This window comes from Coloeus monedula (genome assembly GCF_965178545.1).
Source record: "Coloeus monedula genome assembly, chromosome: 2".
Classification (NCBI taxonomy): domain Eukaryota; kingdom Metazoa; phylum Chordata; class Aves; order Passeriformes; family Corvidae; genus Coloeus; species Coloeus monedula.
Genome location: NC_138782.1, coordinates 64,545,393 through 64,559,457, shown reverse-complemented (window position 1 = coordinate 64,559,457; position 14,065 = coordinate 64,545,393). Strand labels below are relative to the sequence as shown.

The window sequence follows — 14,065 nt, the reverse complement described above, 5'->3', positions numbered from 1 at the left end:
GCGGGCGGCCGGCGGGGCACTGAGCGGAGCGGTCGGGCCGGCTGTGAGAGCGGGGTCCGTCCCCTTCCACCACCCCCGCGGCGCCAGGGACACCCTGCTGAGGAGCCGGGAAACTTTTGCGCCGCGGAGCCGCCGCCCGCCCACGCCCCCCGGGGCGGCTGCTTGGCGGCCGTCCCCCCTCGGCGGCTCCCGCGGAGCGCTGCTATGGCACCCGCCCGTCGCCGCGGGGCGAGCAGGGGGAGGCCGCCTCCGGCTGGCCGTGCGCTGGCGGCGGCGGGGGGGCGCGCAGCCCCCGGGCGGCGGGCGTCCTCCTCCGGCCGGCAGTGACCGCCCCGGCCCCGCTCCTGCCTGCTCGCCATGCCTGCCCCCGCCCGCCTCTCGCCGAGCACGGTGCCGGGGAAGGGCGAGGGGAGCCGCCGCCCTGTCACTCCCTGAGCCAGCCGCCGCCTCACCGGAGAAGCCCCGTGTCTGACGGGCACGGCGCAGCTCCTCAGCTCGCCGCGCCGGGAGGGCTGCGGGCACCGCGCACCTCCCCACAGGTAAGCGGCGAGGCGAGTGAGAGTGCGTGTGGTCGAGGTCTACCTTTCGTCCCCAAACTTCAACCCGCCCGAAGCCGTCACCCCTCCTCGGGAGCGGAGGGGCTTTGCCTTGCCCGTTCCTGCCGGCGGTGGCTGGGGGCACCGGGAAACGCGCCCCTGACATCGGCGGCGAGGGGCAGGAGGGGAGCGGCACGGGTGGGTGGGTTTTTCCTTGCCAGAAATGGACTTTCTGCCTCCCGAGCGGAGCGGGCTGGCGTGCCGGCGGCTGCCGCGCTCCGCGCAGCTGCTACACACCCTCTTTTGTCTGCGCTTGGGTCCGAAATACTTTAGTACTGCCGTCGCCTGCCCCGCCGGTCGGGATCCCGGCTGGCACTGCCCCGCCGGGGGCTGCCCCCAGGCTGCGCCCCCCGTGCCGCTCCCGACCCGGCGAGTTGCCCCTTTGCCTTTATTTTCACAGGAGCTGGGCTTTCCTTAACCTTTGTTTGCGGGGAAAATGGTGGTGCGCTGGGTATCTGGAAGGATGAGAGACAGATGGGGATTGCTCTATTCCCTTGCGTGCGAACATAACTCAGTGCTAAATAAATCGTTCACCGGGTAGATATAAGCTTACTAGTGAGGCAGACTTTGAAACAAAAGTACTGCGAACAGCTCGGATGCATGGCAGATATTCCTGAGAGCCTACTAACATAAATATTGTTAGTGTTTGCGCTTGAATTCAATACGTGTGCAGCTTTTGTGCAGATCTGGAATTGCAGTAGCTGTATCTACTTGACACTTAATAGTCTATTGTATGCAGTAGTTACGAAAAATAAAACTGGTTTTATTGTTCAAAGGCAAAAGTATCCAGACAAAAGTATTCCTTTAGTGTAGCATTCTGTGTACCATGAACTACAAAATAACCTGTAGCGATGTAGTGGACTTGCACTTCATAATGCTTTTAGGACCTGAGGACTGTATTGTTCAATAAAATTCTGTCAGCAAAGGTTTTGTCTTCTCTGCCTTACCTTCGTGCTAGATCAATACACTAGCAACTATTCTGTTATTTTTCTCTTAAGTAGATGATGCATAGAATCCATGTGATGGAAACCAAGTGTCCAGATAGGAAGAAACTGCATTTTTTTTTTTTAGTAGTTCTGGTGCTGCTTTGTAGAAAGTGTGAAAAAAATCCCAACATTTAAACCATAAAATTATATTTCCATTGAATGTAACTGAAGTTCCTTAATGATTAAGCTAAAGGGTCATTCAAGTTGGAATGGTTTAGTGTACTTTTGTTGGCAGGAAATGTATGTTTAGCTAAATACTTGTTAGAAGATAATTGTAAGATAATTTTTAGAAATTCAAATCATGAGTTACAATTAGATATTTTGTCCTGAGAACAGAAAAACACTGTCATGGATAAAGATATTGAGGTACTTAACTAGTAATTTGGGAAATAAAATCATATATAATTGATATTTTGTTGGCATAGAAACATTTTGTTTGTTGCTCCTTGGTTGGATTGCAACAATGATCCAAATGGAAGTTGGACACCTGATGCAAGCATTGAGCACGTTAGAATTACTTTATTCTATGTACAGACATAGTTTTGCCCAATATAACCTCACTGGAATTTATTTTTGTGGAAGCTCTGTAATCAGATTATAAAAAGTGGGCTGTTTGAATCTAATCCTGTGAAGTATGGACTAAGCAAGCCCTGCTCTGACAAAGGACTGGAATGTTTGCTCACTCTCAAGCAGGTGTGCAGTTCCAACTTCATCCCTAATGATCACCCAAGGTCTTGAGTTCATTGCACATGGCAATTTGTCCTGGTAACTTCAGTGAAACTCTTCACTGTCTTAACTGCACTACTAGACCTTCTCTGGACCAAGCCCTCTCTGTGTGTTCTGCCTCCACTTCCTTGAATGCTGGGCCTACAACACAAAATACCTGACACAAAATATCTATGCTTTGTGCTGGTGCTCACCTCAGCCACATCTCATGGGTTGTATATTCTCTGTTGACTCTCACCTGTTGAGGGCGAAAGGGGAAAATGCAAAGTGAAAATTGGTTAAGGAGTAGAGTACATCAGTGGAACAGCAGGAGGAGACTGCTACTTTTTGTGTTTTGTTCGGTATATTTTAGGAGGCAGAAATCAGAAATGCTGAAAATCAGTGGAAACATCCATTAAAATTACTGAAACCAGAAAAAGTTATAATATAAAATACATGAAACCTATTGTCATGAATAGTTTCCTATTTTTTTTTTAAATTAACAATAGAATCCTGGCAGTCTTGTCTGTAATAGTGGTAGTGAATGTAGTAGAAGGGGAGCTGTGCGTCCTAGCTAGTGTTGCCTCAATTTGATTTGGTGCCATTGTGCTTTATAATAGTTCAGTTATTTGTAATCTACATGTTTGATCTCATGATACTGGAACAAAGGGGCAGGTGCAAATCATTTTCTGGTGTGCAAGATAGGAGAGTAAAACATATGAAGATGTGAAACATGAAAATGCAACCATGTCATGCCAATTCAAACATTTTACGGTGCTTCAGACCTCTGTATGAGGCTGGTAAACAGAGTCTAAGGAGAACAGTTCTGGAAAGGCAGCTGAAAACCCAGTAGAATACTGTAGTTTGTACTACAGTTCTGTGTAGAAGCCTTAACAAGATTTCAATCTATTCTCTGAAACCCTGTTAAAAATTTTGATGCTCCATTATGATGGATGTGGGAAGAAATCCCTTACTGTCAGGATTTAGGGGGGTCCATTCTCAATGCCCATTTATCAGCAGAATCTTTGTATTGCTTCCTGTGCTGCTAACTGCTTTTGAGTAACTCAAAGGTGCTAATAAATAGTTGAGTTAAAAATCTTTGTAGGGAAGTTGTGTCCACTCTCCAAGCCTACTAGAAGTGGAGAAATGGAAATTGCAGGCGGTGCTTGAGTTAATGCTCTAGTTTCAGTTAGTACTTTAACTATACAATAAATATACTGTGAGGAAAAGTTTCTGCATTTCTCCTTCACCGGATAAAACATAAGAACTTACTTACCCAGAGATTGTATGGGTTAAATGGACTGTTGGTTGCATGGAAGGGTGGAATGCTGACAACATCAGTGAATTAAACTACTGAGCAGATGTTTACCCAGCTGTTGCTCTGCCCACTAGTTTTGCCAGTTTCTCAGTGTCCATCATTTGTGGAGCGTGTGAGAATGAGCACTGTTCTAAACTTTCATGCTGATGCTTCAGCCTAACTCTGAAGCAAGATGTTGTTACTCTGTTCCATCATTAACCATTTCCACATCAGACAATTCAGTACCAGGTGTATCTAAATGTGTAACTGCTCCTCAAATAGGTGAATCTTGCCAGAGGCAGCCCAAGTGATGTGATGGCAGAACTTAGTACTGAAATACTGACATTATATTAGTCTCTTAGTATAAATGAAATTACATTTTCTGTCCTGAACTTTCTTACAGGATCAGTGATTTTAAACTACATGATTCAGAGACGCCTTTTTTTAAAAATCAAGTTTTTCTTTATTTGCACAGCTAGTCAAGTGGGATGGATAACCTGTAGTACAGAGGTACTTGAAGTCTTTTATCTGCAGCAGTAGCAGAACACGTTTGTATCACTCAGTTTTCTTTAGTCTTTTGCTGAATTTGTCAGCAAAAGAGTACCTGATTGTTTTAAAACGAGTTTATGTCCAGAAGACCTGACAAAAATAAAGATGTTCATCCTCAGTAATTTCTTCTGCCCATCTGTGTTTCTGGTTGGGGAAAGTTATTGTTCTTTTTTCTGCATGTTTTAGTACCTAAAAAAGTGTGACAGGGTGATGCAAGTCCACCTAACCAAAACTAGGCATCTGAGGAACATTGCAAATGAGATGTAATGATACAGCAGAGCTTTTCAGGAAAAACAGACTTGTGGAAAATAAAGCAATAAACTACCTTTTTTTGTGCATAAAGATTCTGAAAAGTCTAATGTGAAATGTAAATGGTTTTCGCTTTACTGTCTTGTGTCTGTCTATATCAACATCTTGTTATCATTTATATACCACTGGAATTGTTCCTTTTGTTGGAAGTGTGACCATTTTCCTCCAATTGAAATAAGTAGAAACAAAGGAGATATTTCTCTAAATTGTCTTTTAATTTCTCCCCACTAAGCTGAACGATGAAACTCTTACTAATCAGAAAAACCAGGATTTTGTCACTTCAATGAAGAATGCTTTAGATACACACAATAATAAATCAGATTTTTAAAATCTCAAGAGATGTAAAATATAGCATAGGTTACTTTTCATAGGATCTAGTTTAAAGGCAAAGAAGTAGAAGGAAAGAGGAGAAATCCCTTTTTACATTATTTTGTTTTTTCTAGTTGCTGTTTCACAGATAGAGTTGGACTGAGCATCCTAGTATTGAGATTTTAAAACCCATTGATAAAAAGTGCTAAAATTTGAGTCAGTTGAAACATTCACGCTAGGTGTGAAATGGAAAGGACCTTTTCGACAAAGCATTGATACAGTTGGGTGCTAATGGCCTACGAGTTCTGACAATTGGTTAGTTTCACTAAATTCTTTAAGTAGTAGAGGTTTGTGCTTTGATACCTGTGAATATGTAGCATTAGCTCAGAGACTGAATGTGATATCAAACCAAGTTTTTTAGATCTTTTCAATAGTAGTTACACTACTTTTTTCTAATAAAGGTGAAATTCTGAAAGTAATTTTAATTTCTGTCAATTTAAATCACCCTAAAAGCCCATTAATTAGAAGCCTGTTATAAATGTCACATGTTGAATTCGGTATCATAGTGGTAGCAGTAATATAAGGGTTTTTTCACATTCTCCATCTGAATGTGTCTGAATAAATTGCTCTGCTTTTCTGTAATCAGTTGCACATTGTTGAAGAACAAGTTTGTATCTAGTTAATTTTATTCCTTCCATTTTGCTATGTATTAGATGAAAAAAAAGTGCTATTATTTGTCCATCCATCTGGTGTAAAATTGTTGCTCAAAATCCTGGTGTTTTGTCTTTCCTTTGGGTAATTCAAAGTAATAAAGGCATATCACATGTGTAATGTACATGTGAGATGTACAACTGATGTATTCTTTCATAAAGAGGAATAAAAGCAACCTTGTGTGTTGGGGCAGCATTTTGCTGCAGCAAACAAGCTTTCCCAAGGACTGTTCCTTGGAGCACACAGGGTGTACATAACAGCTGCTATAGCTTCTGTCTTTTGCATGATCTTCTGCTAGACAAACTTGGTGCATAAGGTGTGAGGCAGCCCTCTGCTTGGAAAAAGGGATGTGCCCTGCAACTGTGCTTTCTAGAGACGTGGATGTCAGGGTGGGGTCAACTGAATAAACCTGATACAGTGTCTGAGACTTGGCAGAGGTCTGCTTCTTGCTATAAATTATTGTGTATTTAACAGCTGGCTTGTTTCACCTGAGGTGTGACTATTATTTTTGTAGGAAGGAGAAGTTAGATGACAGAAAACAGACAAAAAAAAAAGAACAAGGAAGGAAGAAAACAGGAGAGGGAGAAGGGAAAGGGGAAAAAGAGCAAAACACAAAATGGAAATATTGAAGATAGAAAAAATGTGAAGGCAGAAAGAGAATTAGATATAATAAGTTGCATTTCTAAAGATAAATTATGCTACATCCAGTGTTATAAATGGAAAGAAACTCAAATAATGGAGATAATAGTAAGAATAAAAGATGTGGTGGTATTTCTTTTTTGAAGCATCTCATGGAAAATCAGACTGGAAAATGAAGAGATTAATTCTTGTCTCCTTGAGATGCATTTTAAATGAACTGTCTTTGTTGTGTAGTAAGTAAAATGTTCTGCAAAAATGATGTTAAACACTTCTTCCAGAAGATACACTGTAAGTAAATCAGTTCAAACAGACATATTAAAGGAAAGGGAGCTATGAAGGATTGTTTGTTTACAAAGATTGAAACTGCATTTTGAAGTACTTGAAAGTTAGGTGAACTGTTGTTTTCATTTGCAAGCAGACTAATACTCTAAACCCAAAAGTTATCAACATGTTGATCTATTCAATTTGTCATTGTCTCGCAGAAGACCAGTGAGCACAATAAGCATAACGGGGACATCCTTCAAACACTGGATAATTAACTGGTATTTATCATGAATACTTAGCTACCATACTTACACAGATTTTTCTTTCTGATATGTTTTTGCTATATCTGTGTTAAGAAACTGATGAAGCCAAGACCTGTTTTCTGGCCATGAGGTCAGCCAGAGTGGTCTGGCTCTGTGTGGGTGCTAAACTGTCTTTCAGATGGTCATATCCAAACGGACTGTTTGGAAAGAGCTTCTAGACTGAACCAGCTAAGTGCCTGAGAGGGTGCTAGCTGACCTTGATTGCAAATGTCCATAGCATCCTTGTGGTAGTGTTAAAGAGCCATGGTGGGTCCCACTACCTGGGCCTGTGCCTGGGGACACCAGCCAGTACTGAGCATGAAATCCATGACTTGTTAGAATGTTTTTCCACCTCAGCTGAAACTATCTTACTACAATTATCCTAATATACACAGATTTTAAACAGAAGTAGTATGTTAAAAGCTATATTTGGAAGATATTGTCTGCTCTAATTATGTTAAAAGAAATCTGATGTCAGTTTGCTATCACAGTAATATGGAAAATGGAATTTGGAACATTATCTTTGGATGCACAAAGTTTGTGGAATTGGTGGAAGAACATACTGGGACACCAAGAGAGTGGCCACCTTGTGGCAAAGAAGGCCAACAGAATCCTGTGGTGCATTAGGAAAAGCATTGCCAGCAGCATGAGGGATGTGATCCTGCCCCTGTACTCAGCCCTGCTGAGGCCACATCCGGAGTGCTGTGTCCAGTTCTGGGCTCCTCAGCACAAGAGAGACATGGAGCTCCTGGAGCAGGTCCAGTGGAGGGCTGTGAGGATGACTGGGGGACTGGAGCGCCTCTCTTATGAGGAAGGGCTGAGGGATCTGGGCCTGTTCAGCCTTGAGAAGAGATGACTGGGAGGGGACTTCATCAGTGTGTATAAATGTCTAAAAGGGAGAGACATCCAAGAGGATGGAGCCAGGCTCTGCTTGGTGGTGCAAACCACTAGGGCAAGAGGCAATGGACAGAAACTGATGCGCAGGAAGTTCCATCTGAATATGAGGAAGAACTTTTTACTGTGCAGTGGCTATGCAGTGGAACAGATTGCCTGGAGAGGGTGTGGAGTCTCCCTCACTGGGGATATTGAAGAACTGTCTGGACACAATCCTATGCCATGTTCTCTAGGATAACCCTACTTGAGAAAGGAGGCTGGACCAGATGACCTACTGTGGTCTCTTCCAACCTGACTGATAGTGTGACCATACTCCCAAATGGATTACAAGAGATTTACCAAACAAGCACAAAACCTGTGCACAAAATAAACCTCTAGCTGGCAGTTCCTTACTGTCACAATTATTTGCCTAGTAATAGTAGCCTGTACAAAAATGGCTAGCAGATATTAATAATAAACATCCAGAGGCCTAACAGACTCTTTTTGGGAAGTCCTGTCTTGCCATTAATATGGTTTATAGTCTTTAGAGCAGTAGAATCCCTTTGCATTAATTCAGTGCCAAAGTGTTTTCCCCAAACCCTTGCTATGACCCCTACAAAGTATTTGCTTTGCTCTTTGCCAGGAAGACATTTCTTCTCAAATTACTTTGCAGACGCCTATTCTGAATTTATTGCCATTCTTTTGCTAATTCAATATTATTCTCCCAGGACATGGCCTCATTAGCTGGTGCCCATGGTGGAATATCTGCATACATTGCTGGAACATAGTTCAGTAGACTATATTATATTAGAAAGACATGAGTCTGATCCAAGCTTGCAACCAATATACATACCAATTAAATTACACACAGAAGCATTTACTGATTAAGGACAAGCAATGCTGTGTTTTGAAGAACACAGTTTGTAATTTTTTTGTTGTCCTACTGACTGTACAGTTGAAATGATAATGAAAATAGCTGAGACTGTAGTTCTTTTTTATTAAAGTTCTTAATCTTGTGAACTTTAAAATTCAGTTGGATTGGTGTTTGGTTGTTTTTTTCCCTGTGAAATTCAGAGATTATGACTAGATGGCATTCCATACATTATATAATTCCTGTAAAAGAGATGAGATTATCACAGAATCAGACTACGAGAGGCTGGGCCCAGGTGAAGTAGTATAGCTTTTTTTAATGTTTTGTTGCGCAACTTTTACAGCATGCGTGTGATTATAGGTTAGGAAGAAATTCTCCACTGAAAGGGTTGTCAAGCATTGTAACAGTCTGCCAAGGAAGTGGTTGAGTCACCATCCCTGGAGGTACTTAAAAAGCATGTAGATGTGGCATGTAGAGACATGGTTTAGTGGTGGACTTGGAAATGAGTGCTAAGGTACTGGTTAGACTCATGATCTCTGTGGTCTTTTCCAATCTAAATGAGTCTATGACTTCATGATGTGATGGTCGTGGGTTTTCCTACTTTCTCCAAAGAATTCTAAAAGTACTTAATCTTTGCTTTTACAAACATTTTTGTCAGTGTGCATGTTACCAAGTATCTACCCTGCGTTAGGGAAGGCAAAGTCCAAAGGGAGAATGTGGAGCAGAAAGTGGTCTGTGTGACCCTTAGTTTCTGCACTCCTTCCTTCCAGGATTTAGACCTAGACTCAGGGAAAACTCTTTATCTCTTTTATAGAATATTCTAGTTGTTACTAGACCAAATTTAATTCTGAGTAAGGTCTGTCAATCTTGGTTTTCAGGTTTGTGCTTAGGAGGTAATTTTCAGCTGAGAATATTAAGTGCTTTGGAAATGGGCCATTGCTTAAAACTCCTTAAGAAGCCAAGATCAGCATCACCCTCAAGTTAAGTATGGCTTTGTTAAACCTTGTGACTGAAGAGATGGGCTTTGGAATTCAGTTCGAAACTTTCTTTCCTAATCTAACTATTCTCACAGTTGAAGAAACATTTGCTGGGGAAATGGGAAGGAAAAGGAAAAGGAAAATGTGGAAGGTCTGCTACAGCAGACTATGAATTCAGAGGGGGAAAGTGAGAGAGTCTAGTTAAACCAGTCTAGAATCGAGAAGGCCCTTGGATGCTGATGTTAAGGAAATATGAATTGGAAGATTTTTCCGATGAGTCATGTGCTCTGAAATTAGTTGAGAATGTTGCTCTTCCAACTGTGAGACTGTGCTTGGGAATACCCATATTTCCAAAAAACTCTGCTAAGACTCAGAGGCTTGTGGCTTCTCAGGTTAGACCTGAAGCTTGGAGGTCTGGATAATGTTTATTATGTGGGTTCTTCGATTGCTTTATATTAATAGTCTCAATATTGTGCTTAATCACCTACATTTGATTCCACTACAGGCATTCAGTAGCTGGGTGCTGTAGCAGGAAACACACAAACTGACAGAGTTTGTTATACTTCGATAAAAAATTGTGGGTAAACAACTGTAGGTAAATTCTCACTCCTTGACAATTGCAGGACTGTGAATATAATGATACTATGAAGGCAAAATGTAGATAGATTGGTCAATAGTACAGCAACAAAATGTCAATTATTCTATAGCAACAAGACTATAATTTTTGCAAATAATATCTTAATCAAGTAGTAGGGAGGCTCTTGTCTGAGTAACTGAAGTGTAAATCCACAAGGAATGATGGGGGCAGCTGTTGGCATTTGCCAAGGGTAAGCAGTTTAGAAGAGAAGAAACATGGTAGGAATAGCACTCAGGTCTTGAGCAGTGACAGCAGAGGCTTTGACATAGAGCAGCTAAAGGGCACTAGAAAAGGGGTCTGATCTGTTGTGCCAGCTGCTCTCCAGAGGTTTGTAGTTTTAGAACTCTTTGCAAACACTCAATTCAAAAGCCTGTGTTCAACAGCTGCATTGCCCTGAAAGATTGTCCTTAGCATGGTCATATGTGTGTTTGTACTGCTTCTTGTCTCCTTTTCCACCATATTTCTGCCTTTTAGACTGTGAGGTACTGAGTGGTGTGCTGTGGGATGTGTCCTGGGGGGATGTGCAGCCACACTCCAGCCCACATACACGGGTTCACAGTACGGAAGGTAGACAGAGGGTCTGCAGGAACGGGTATTCACAGAGGTTGCTAAGATAAGCATGAGGTTCAGGTTCTCAACATTTTTTATCTAGATCTTGAGGCAGTTTGTTTTTTCAAAAGCTGAGATTTTGAGCATGTAATCACATGGACCTTGAAATTAAGGTGCTGGGCAGGTTTCTGCAATTCCTGTGCCTAAAATCTCATCTTGATGGGAAATTACCTTCTCAGACAGAAACATCAAGGAGAGGATAAGACAGAAAATGTCTACAGATCCTACTTTATACATTTCTTACTGTTTTAGATGCAGTGAGGTTTTCCTTAAAAAAATAGAATTTGAGATTTGGTCAAAACAATAGCAATGGTTGAAAAAGCATTTAAAATCACTTTCGCGTATGTCACGTGTAAAACCATGTGGCTGTGATTAAACAAGCTCATTGTGTGCGAAAGCTAGGGGATGACTGTTGCTGAGCATAACTTGCTTTAAACAGATTTTTCAGAAGGATTATCAGTCATCATGATCAGACTGTAAAAACAGAAAATATGAGCTGCAGCAGAGATCTGAAAAACAGACAGAGAAATGATCCTGGATTCCATCAAAACCCAAAAGTTTATACTACTTCATGTTACAGCTTTGATAAAATGGAAGTTGATGAATGGCTGCTGTTAATAATTTTATATTTGGCTTGTGTTTTAGTTTTCAGGATACTTTATTGTAAAATTTTTTTATTGCTCATTCTTGGTATGGGTTTTGTTTGTTTTTACAGAGACAGACTGCATATTTATAGTGCAGCAACTCTCCACATTCTGTCTGGATAGCTCTTGAAGGAGGAGCGTGGAGAAAGCATGGCTATGTAGACAAGTTAGTATTGCATTATTTGAACATTCATCTGAATCTAATGTGGCTCTTCTGGCTGATATGACAGTAATTTCTATTTTTCTCAAGCAAACCTGCCTTTTCCATATATGAGTGTGTATGGATGTGTGTGTGTGTATAAAAATCTTGGGACAAGAGTGGGGAGTTTGTGCAACTGTTGGTCCTCTCTTTGTTAAAAAAAATACAATAAAACCAGGTAGTGGATTTGCTTCATATGGAGGCTTGTAGGCCCTACTTTTGTTGTTTGCTTCAAGGAATAGCTGCAGAAGCACCTTAGTGCTGTAGCCCTATTTTATGATGTGACCCAAGTCACTCCTGTATTGTATAGATGTAGAGAAGATACCAGACTGTAGTAAAACATGTAACAATCTCATGGGCATGATGTTATATATAAGTTGTGATAATTGCTGACTTACTCTGTTCCTCTGTGAAATAGTCCTTTAAATCCTTCAGGTTTTTTGTGTCCATGCAATGTTCTCTTCTCTCTTTGTAGTGTAGGAGATCCATCCTATTCTCTTTTGCTTCACTTCTCCTGTTGTGCTTTTTTCTACATCAGAGCAGCAAATGCTCCAGGAATCAAATGGTAATTTAGGTTTGCTTATATCTAGGGTGCACATGGCTAGGAGCTGCATACTGCACCATGGAATAACTCCTTCAGTTTTTAGAGTTGTATGTATTAAACAGGTCAGCAAAGACAAAAGAATTTGAATTTCTGCTATTGTTACATTTCACATCAGTATAAATCCTCAATTTTAATGAAAGTTTTGATATATGTCACAAAACTGGTGGAGGGTTAGATATTACAGATTGAGTATTGGATGATACCTGTCTTTTCCTGCTATGAGCTCAAGAACACTGTAAAAAGATTGAATTATTCTTGTTTGGTTACTGTTGGTCTGGTAGTGTCTTGAGATCCTGTCTACGTGAAGTTACAGGCAGATTTCTTACGTATTTCAACAAAGGTAGGATTTTATTCAGTATGTTAGGTAGTTGTGGGCCTTGTGCTGGTTCGTACATGGCCCAAATATGTAAAAAATGTTTTCTGTGAATTATGCCTTTATTACACAAACAAGCCAAAACAGCTCTCCGCAGCTGGAAGTGTTTTCGTTCAAAAGCCACGACAATCAGTTTGTGCTAATAAGCTGCCATCATGGGAAACCCCCAAAGCCTTCTGGAATGTGCTTTCTGCAAAGATGACACTCTAGTTTATCTAAGCCATGTTAAGGTGGGTTTTTTTTGTTGTTGTTGTCTTAATGTCTCTGAATATACGCTTTTATCAGCTGGTGTTTGCATGTCTCTCCACAAGCTGGATTTTAAAATGTCTGAGTTCCAGATTTCTAAATGATATGTGTAACACGCCCTGAAGTAGAATGAACTTTGGAAGTTCAGATTTGGAAGGAGAGATTTTTTCCATCTAATTTCTTTTATTATAATAGAATATTATGAACCATGTGATAGGTTAATTAAGTTAATCAAGATATTAAGAAGATGTTTAGTTTTCTTATTAGTGATATTCAAACTCTTAAAGGCAACATAATGGGGAAGATGTCTCTTCTAGTCCAGGAGAAACACTTTTTAGAGAACTTTTAGAAATACCCTAACACAGGTACTGAATACTTTCTGTGGCCAGTAAATTTCAGGAGGTCACATGTTCATTCTGCGAAAAAAACTGACGATTCGTGAAAGCCCATATACCTTGTTTCAAAAATAGCAGTAAAATTTCAGTAACCTGTACATCCCAGGGTGCTTGAGCAGTTAAGATTGGAGTTGTAGGAAGGGTTATATAGATGCATTGAGAATTTACTTTCTTCCTTAGGGTTCTACAACCCCATTTCCTGTGGTTGGAAACATTAGTTTTCCGTGATCTGACCTGCTGCTTTGTATGACATAAGGCTGTGAGAGTAAGAGGTCTATGCCTAATTAAGCTCCTCTCAGAATACACTCTGACAGCTATTGGCTGCATTTTGGAGAGAACCTATTACGTTCTTTCATCTACTCAGCAGTATTCATTGATCCAGAAAAAAACCTTCCTCCCAGGTTCAGATGTGCAAAGAAGTGACTGAGTGTGCACGCTTCCATTGACACATAGTCGCTGGGGACTGAACGGCCAGGCTGAGGTCTTCATTTTCTCTGCCACAGGTCAGAGTTGCAGCAGCTGCCAAGGCAAATTTGGGCTTGCTGTGAATATTGGTATTTGTCATTCATTAGGCTTAAAGTGTCTTGTTGTATGAAGAGGGGTAAGAGCAGCCAGTTGCGTAAATGGTGTAAAAGCTGTTGCATTCCTGTGCTGGACAGTTTGTACTGTTGCTGTAATTGAAGCATCAATATTAAATCTGTAGTGTATTTCTGAGCTGTTTCAAATGCAGAGTTGTACACCTGAACTTCATACAACAGTATCTAGAAATAATATATTCAGGTCACAATTGTCTTGTTGTGGAAGCACAGGCATAAGAATCTTGACAATGAGGGGTTTGTTCTTGGCTTTGCCAGAGTTGGCCTGTGACTTTGGAGAGCTTGTCTGACCCTGCCTTCCCAGAAATGCATAGACACCTTGTTCCCATGTTATTTTAATTCCTTTGGTGAATATTATCTTTAGTGTCTTTTCT

At 41.1% G+C, this 14,065-nt stretch overlaps 1 protein-coding gene across 1 annotated transcript in view; it reads left to right on the top strand.

The window, feature by feature from the left end:
* Positions 1 to 497: 497 nt before the first annotated feature.
* The window catches only part of TMEM200A (transmembrane protein 200A), a 51,526-nt gene continuing 37,958 nt past the window's right edge, over positions 498 to 14,065 (top strand). Inside the window, exon 1 of the mRNA XM_082302436.1 lies at positions 498 to 539. The gene's annotated coding sequence lies outside the window, so the exon portion shown is untranslated. The remainder of the gene's footprint in view (positions 540 to 14,065) is intronic.